The 7169-nt window shown below is 37.9% G+C and overlaps 2 pseudogenes; one reads left to right on the forward strand and one right to left on the reverse strand.

Moving 5' to 3' along the window:
- The first annotated feature begins 899 nt into the window (after window positions 1–899).
- Window positions 900–1578, forward strand: LOC143655257 (SS18-like protein 2 pseudogene; annotated as a pseudogene).
- Window positions 1579–3319: 1741 nt separating this feature from the next.
- LOC143654832 (serine/threonine-protein phosphatase 2A 55 kDa regulatory subunit B alpha isoform pseudogene) lies at window positions 3320–5079 on the reverse strand (annotated as a pseudogene).
- Window positions 5080–7169: the final 2090 nt, after the last annotated feature.

Below are 7169 nucleotides of genomic sequence, written 5' to 3' on the forward strand. Positions count from 1 at the left end.
TTTTCCTTTGTGATTCCAAAAAAGAAAAACTACCACCACTCACCCAATATGAAGTAATCTGAATAGCCCTTTTAGTAGTAAGGAAATCAAGTTCATAATTTAAAAACTCACAAAAACCATCTCCCAGATGGTTTCATTGGAGAATTCTACTGAACATTTTAAGAATTAACACCAATTCTACAAAATCTCTTCCAGGATTCTTTCCAAAGTAAAGAAGGCAACACTACTTCCAATTCATTTTATGAAGTTAAATCACCCTGGAAGTCTGGTTCAAAATTCAAATATCAATTAATTCACCATAATAATAGGCTAAAGAAGAAGTCTATGATTATATCAAAGTAGTTAACAAAATTCAACACCCATGATTAAAAACTGTCAGAAAAATAGGAATAGGTGGGAACTGAACCGGACAAAGAGCATCTAAAAAAAAACTAGAACTAAAGGTGAAAGAGTGAATGCTTTCCTCCTAAGATTGGGAATAAGAAAGTATGTCCACTCTTACTGCTATTATCCAACATAGTAGCGAAAAATGTAGACAGTGCAAGAAAATAAAATAATAAGTCTACAGATTGGAAAAGAGAAATAAAATTATACCTATTTGCAGATGAAATGATTGTTTATGGAAAAAATCAAAAGAATCTACAAAACAGCTCCTACAACTATTAAATGAGTTAAGCAAGGCCACAATATACAAAGTGAAAAAAAAATCTGTTGCTGATAAATAAAATTTTTAAAGATCCAAACAAATGGAGAGATATAGTGTATTTGTGGATTGGAAGACTCAACAGAGTTAAGATGTCAGTTCTCCACAAACTGATATACAGGTTTAATGAAATACCTACAAAATCATAGCAAGATTTTTTGTAAAGGTAGACAAGCATATTTTATTTTAAAATGTACATGGAGCCTTCGTACTGGACTGGCTGTGGGGCAAGGCAGAAGTCAATCAAGAGACCATCCAGCGGCTCCTGGAAGAGAATGACCAGCTGATTCCCTGTATCGTGGAATATCAGAACAAGGGCAGGGCGAACAAGTGCGTTCAGTACCAGCATGTGTTACACAGAAATCTCATTTATTTGGCTACCATTGCAGATGCCAGCCCAACCAACACTTCAAAAACAATGGAATAATCTGCCAGTTGGCTGTTTTGAAATGTGATTGAATATACTCTATCTCCTATGAAATGGAGACAGGATCTTTATCCAACTCAACTGCTTAAAACAAGAATGACACACCTGTGACTCTTTTAAAATGTGAAGCTACTAAGTTAACTGTATTCTCAAAGCAAATATTTATCTTAATTTAGCAGATCTGTCACTAGTGTTCTCTTTCCTGAAATCAGAACATATTTAAGTAACAAAGACAATACAGGAACCTACAAGCCTACCTTTTTTAGTTTTCACCTGAAAAGGAAACAGAGCAGGTATTGGGCAGTCACTTCCTACTGATTGGTGAGACTCCCAATAGAGACCTTGACATTTAAATAATGTTTTTGTGTGTTCCCTTCTATCAGTTTGTAGTTGTGGTTCCTCTGACTGCTCTTTTCAACTTTCAAATAAAGCTTGCCTTTCCATGAAAGATTGAAAAAAAAAATGTACATGAAATGTGAAAGGAAATAGAATAGCTAAAACAGTTTTTACAAAGAAGAATAAAGTGAGAGGAATCAGACCACCTGATTTCAAAACTTATTATTTAGCTACAATAGTCAAGACTCTGTGGTGTTGGTGGAGGGATACACATGTAGATTAATGAAACAAAATAGAGGACTCAGAAATAGACCTGCACAAATTTGCCCAGTTGAATTCTGACAAAGGTGAAAAGGCATTTCAATACAGAAAGATAGCCTTTACAACAAATGGTGCTGGAGCAATTGGACGTCCAGAGGCAAGAAAAATAAAAAACAGAAACTTTGACTTAGATTCTCACTTTACACAAAATTTAACTCAAAATGAATCATGGATTTAATGGAAAATGTAGAACTTTAAAACTTTACTAAATATAGGGTAAATATCATGATTTAGGGCTAGGCAAAGAGTTCTCCAACTTGACACCAGAAGTACAATCTATAAAAAGAAAAATTGATAAGTTGGACTTCCTCAAAGTTAATAACCTTTGCTCTGTGAAAAATACCCTTTTAAGAGGATGAAAAGGAGAGATACAAAGTGAGAGAAAATATTTACAAACCACATATCTAAGAAAGGACTAATGTCTAGAATATATAAAGGACTCTCAGAATTCAACAAGGGTGAACAAATAGTTCAGTGGTATAATGCTTGCCCGCCATGCAGGAGACAGGGGTTTGATTTTTTGCCCACGCACCACAAAAAACAAAAACACAATAAAAGAGCAAATAGTCCCATTAGAACATGGGCAAAAAAACATAGAGACATCTCACTGAAATCCAATTAGAGCATGGGCAAAAAGCCTAGTGGCATTTCACTGGAAGAGAGCTACAGATGGGAAAGAAGCACATGAAATTATCCATTAGGAAAGTGCAAAGAAAAATAACAATGAGATAACACTACATAACTATCAGAATAGCTAAAAATAAAAAATAATGATAAGGCTAAATGCAGAGAAACTGAGACACATTGCTGGTAGGAATGTAGAATGATACAGCCAATAAGGAAAATAGTTTAGCAGTCTCTTTAAAACTGATCAGGTAACTACCATCCAACCCAAAAATTGACATTTATTCCACAGAAACAAAGACTTACATTCAACGAACAATCCTATGTACAAATCTTTATAGCAACTTTATTTATAATAGCTCTCAAACTGGAAACAATAAGTGAGTGAATAATCTTTCAGCAGGTGAATGCATAAACTGTGGTACATCCATTCGAAGGAACACTACTCAGCAATAATAAGGAAAGGACTACTGATACATGAAACAAGCTGAATGAATCTCTAGAGAATTATGCTAAGTGAGAAAAGCCAACCTTTAAAGGTTGCATACTGTATGATTGCATCTATCCAACATTCTTTTTTTTTCTTTTTTTAAGAATGAGCTGTATTTAATTTAAAATGGGGGGAAGGGGTGTACCCCACAAATGATACAGTAATGAGAATACACAATTAAATCCCATAGCATGACTGAAGGCTTTCACTGTGTTTGACGTCATCACAATGGAAGGCATAAAAAGTGGACTAAATCAATGTTGATACAGCCCATTCTAGTCCATTAGGCAAGATGGTGCAAGAAGTCATTTAAATTAAAAGTGCCCTACCCTTACCTAAATGGCTAGCAGACATGGAGAACAACACAGTGATGAATCCACAGAGCTTTCTCCATGTAGCTATAAAATATGTTGTCAAATGGCACATTGTTAAACACTGGAAAGGGGTGCCACAATGGACCTCTCTCTTTTATAGGTATGAATAGCAGATTCAACTATCTCAACTAAGCAGGAAGTGGGATCTTCTGCTAGGAATGCCAACCCTAATTCACTTTGTCTTGAAATATATACAGATTGTTTGTAGTTGCTACAGCAATGATATTTTCCTTGGCGTGCCAAGCTGTATGAAGTATTTTCTTGTTGAAGTCTAGGCTGTCAACACTTATTTCATCTTTCTTTTGCTTGCCACTTGCACAAACTTTGTGTGGCTTCAAAACTGTGCAAGGTTTATTATTTTCCTGTGATGCTTCTAGGGTTATTTCTCACTTTGTGTTCCTGTCAAACATTCTGAAGAAATTATTATAAGATCCAGTCATAACAACAGTGTCAGATCCATTCCAACAACATTCAAATTTGTCAAATATGCAGTCATTTTCATACAGTGAACAAAGTTTACTTCTGAGGTATTCATGAACCTGATAGGTTTCCACAGGTCTGTTTTCCATATTTAAGTCCTAAATTTTGACTGACAAATAGTCTCTAGTCATCATATATCGACCACTATGGCTGAATTTTACATTGGAAATAGAGGAGATTATTTCAGAAAAAAATGACCTGTTACTGGGATCTTCAGGTTCTTCAAACAGTTTAGAATGCCTATCACAGAGGGCAGATGCCCTCATGTCACATAACCGAATAGTTCCTTTACTGCTGCTGTATACAAATGTGTTACAGCTGTTTGGATGGAATTCTGCTGCCGTAATCACCTCTGTTAGTTCTTCCATATTGGCAGGTTTGATATCCACAATATTGAAACTTCTGTCTGTAATTTCCAGATGCCAAAGATTAATCTGCAAATCATCTGCAGATAAATATGTTTCATAATCACTATTTATAGAAATAGAGTTGATGTGATATGTATGAGCATTGGCAAATATTCTTCGTGGACTGGCTTCAACCATTAGATCCATGGGCCTAAAGACTGGTACCCGTAGTGTAGTAACTGTAGTAGGATCTCTATACCTTCCAGCTTCCTCTTTCAAGTTATATCCTTCTGGTCTTTTGCCCCTTTCACTGATTTTCCATAATTTTATTGTTTTATCATTGGTAGACAATAAAAACTGAGCAGCATTTTTCTGGGGCAACCACCTAATTTTGTTGATCTTCTCTTCTATTTCTAAACTTTTCAAGTAGTCAAACTCTGGTTCATGGCTCTGGAAGGTGCTGTAAACATTATATTCTCCTCTGCTATGAGACTGGATTTTGTTCTCACTGGGGTGTTGTGAGGATTAATTCATTAGTGTTTGTAAAGCACTTCGAGATCCTCAGGTCAAAGGCGCTCCTGCTCCTGTTGAAAGATGACAACTCTACCACCTTTATCTCCTGTTGCCAGTAATTCTCCAGAATGATTGAATTCTACTGTAGAAATTATATCTGCTTCTGCTACATCATCTTCTACTGCTCCTTTCACCTGAGAAAAACACCACTGAATATCATTCCCTCCTCCAGCTCCTGCCATGTTGCACTGCAAATGGTGACGATATCCAACATTCTTGAAATGACAAATTATAGAGGTAGAGAACACACTAGTAGTTATGGCAGTTAAAAGGGGGGTGGAGTGGAAAGGAAATGGGTATGGCTTTAGAAAGGTAACATAAAGGACTCTTGTGGTATTGGAAGCATTTTGTGTCTTGACTATCAATGCCAATATCCTGTTTGTAATATTTACTATACCATTGGAAGAAACTAGGCAATGGATACAAGGGATCTCTATTAGTTCTTAGAACTGCATGAAAACCTACAATTACTTCAAAGTAAAAAGTTTAATTTTCTTTTAAAAAGTGGTCCTTTGGGGGCTAGTCCTAACTGAAATGCCTAGTAGAAACAAATTCAAAGCTACTCTGGTGGACTCTGCTTCAACCCAGACCAGAGTATTTCCACAGATCAAGTTCCATTGAAAATGAACCCACAATCAAAATTACATAAATAATATACTGAATGTCCAAGAAAGGCAGTGTGGTGTGGTGGAGCATATTTTAATTCCAATAGATTTGGGTTCAAACCCAGGCTGTGTCGTGTCATCATTCCCACTCTGACCCTTTGTTTTCTCATCTGTAAGATAAATATAATGCAGACTTCTGGAGAAGATGGCGGCTTAGTAAGACGCGTGGGTCTTAGTTCCTCCTCCAGAAAAGCAACTAAAGAAACAGAAACAATACGAAACAGCTCCCGGAGTCACGACAGAGACCAAAAAGACAGCGTACCCCATTCTGGAACAGCTGAACGGGCAGGGAGAATCTGCTGCGGTGAGATACCCGAGGGGCGCACGTTTTCCCGGCCGGGGCGGCTGGCGACTGGGGTCCCCTCCACGCACGTGGCTCCCCGGTCTGACTGGGAACGTTGGATAGCGGGGCCCTCCCGTCACGCTTGGCCTTTCGGGCCAGCTGGGCAATTAGGACCGGCACTCTCCCAAGCCGCGGCAGCCAGCGACCCCCGCCTCCACGCGCGGTTTCCCGGCCGACTGCCGTGCAGACAGACGAGCGCCACGAGCGCCACCTACTGGGCAGGAAAAGAAAAACAGAGCCCAGAGATTTCACAGAAAAACCTTTCAACCAGCTGGGTCCCACACCCAGGGAAATCTGATCAAATGCCCAGACACCAGCAGAAAATAATGGATGACGCTCGGAAAATTGAAGATATGGCCCAGTCAAAGGAACAAACCAATAGTTCAAATGAGATACAGGAGCTGAGACAACTAATGCTGAACATACGAACAGAAATGGAAAAACTCTTCAAAAACCAAATCAATAAATTGAGGGAGGACATGAAGAAGACATGGGCTGAACAAAAAGAAGAAATAGAAAATCTGAAAAAACAAATCACAGAACTTATGGGAGTGAAGGACAAAGAAGAAAAAATGGAAAAAACAATGGATACCTACAATGGTAGATCTAAAGAGACAGAAGCTACAATTAGTGAACTGGAGGATGGAACATCTGAATTCCAAAAAGAAACAGAAACTAGAGGGAAAAGAATGGAAAAACTTGAGCAGGGGATCAGGGAACTGAATGACAATATGAAGCGCACAAATATACGTGTTGTGGGTGTCCCAGAAGGAGAAGAGAAGGGAAAAGGAGGAGAAAAACTAATGGAAGAAATTATCACTGAAAATTTCCCAACTCTTATGAAAGACCTAAATTTGCAGATCCAAGAAGTGCAGCACACCCCAAAGAGAATAGACCCAAATAGGCGTTCTCCAAGACACTTACTAGTTAGAATGTCAGAGGTCAAAGAGAAAGAGAGGATCTTGAAAGCAGCAAGAGAAAAACAATCTGTCACATACAAGGGAAACCCAATAAGACTATGTGTAGATTTCTCAGCAGAAACCATGGAAGCTAGAAGACAGTGGGATGATATATTTAAATTACTAAAAGAGAAAAACTGCCAACCAAGACTCCTATATCCAGCAAAATTGTCCTTCAAAAATGAAGGAGAAATTAAAACATTTATAGACAAAAAGTCACTGAGAGAATTTGTGACCAAGAGACCAGCTCTGCAAGAAATACTAAAGGGAGCACTAGAGTCAGATACGAAAAGACAGAAGAGAGAGGTATGGAGTAAAGTGTAGAAAGAAGGAAAATCAGATATGATATATATAATACAAAAGCCAAAATGGTAGAGGAAAATATTATCCAAACAGTAATAATACTAAAAGTTAATGGACTGAATTTCCCAATCAAAAGACATAGAATGGCAGAATGGATTACGACCCAGCAATACCACTGCTAGGTATCTACTCAAAGGACTTAAGGGCAAAGACACAGACGGACA

Source organism: Tamandua tetradactyla, chromosome 14 (assembly GCF_023851605.1).
Source record: "Tamandua tetradactyla isolate mTamTet1 chromosome 14, mTamTet1.pri, whole genome shotgun sequence".
NCBI classification, from domain to species: domain Eukaryota; kingdom Metazoa; phylum Chordata; class Mammalia; order Pilosa; family Myrmecophagidae; genus Tamandua; species Tamandua tetradactyla.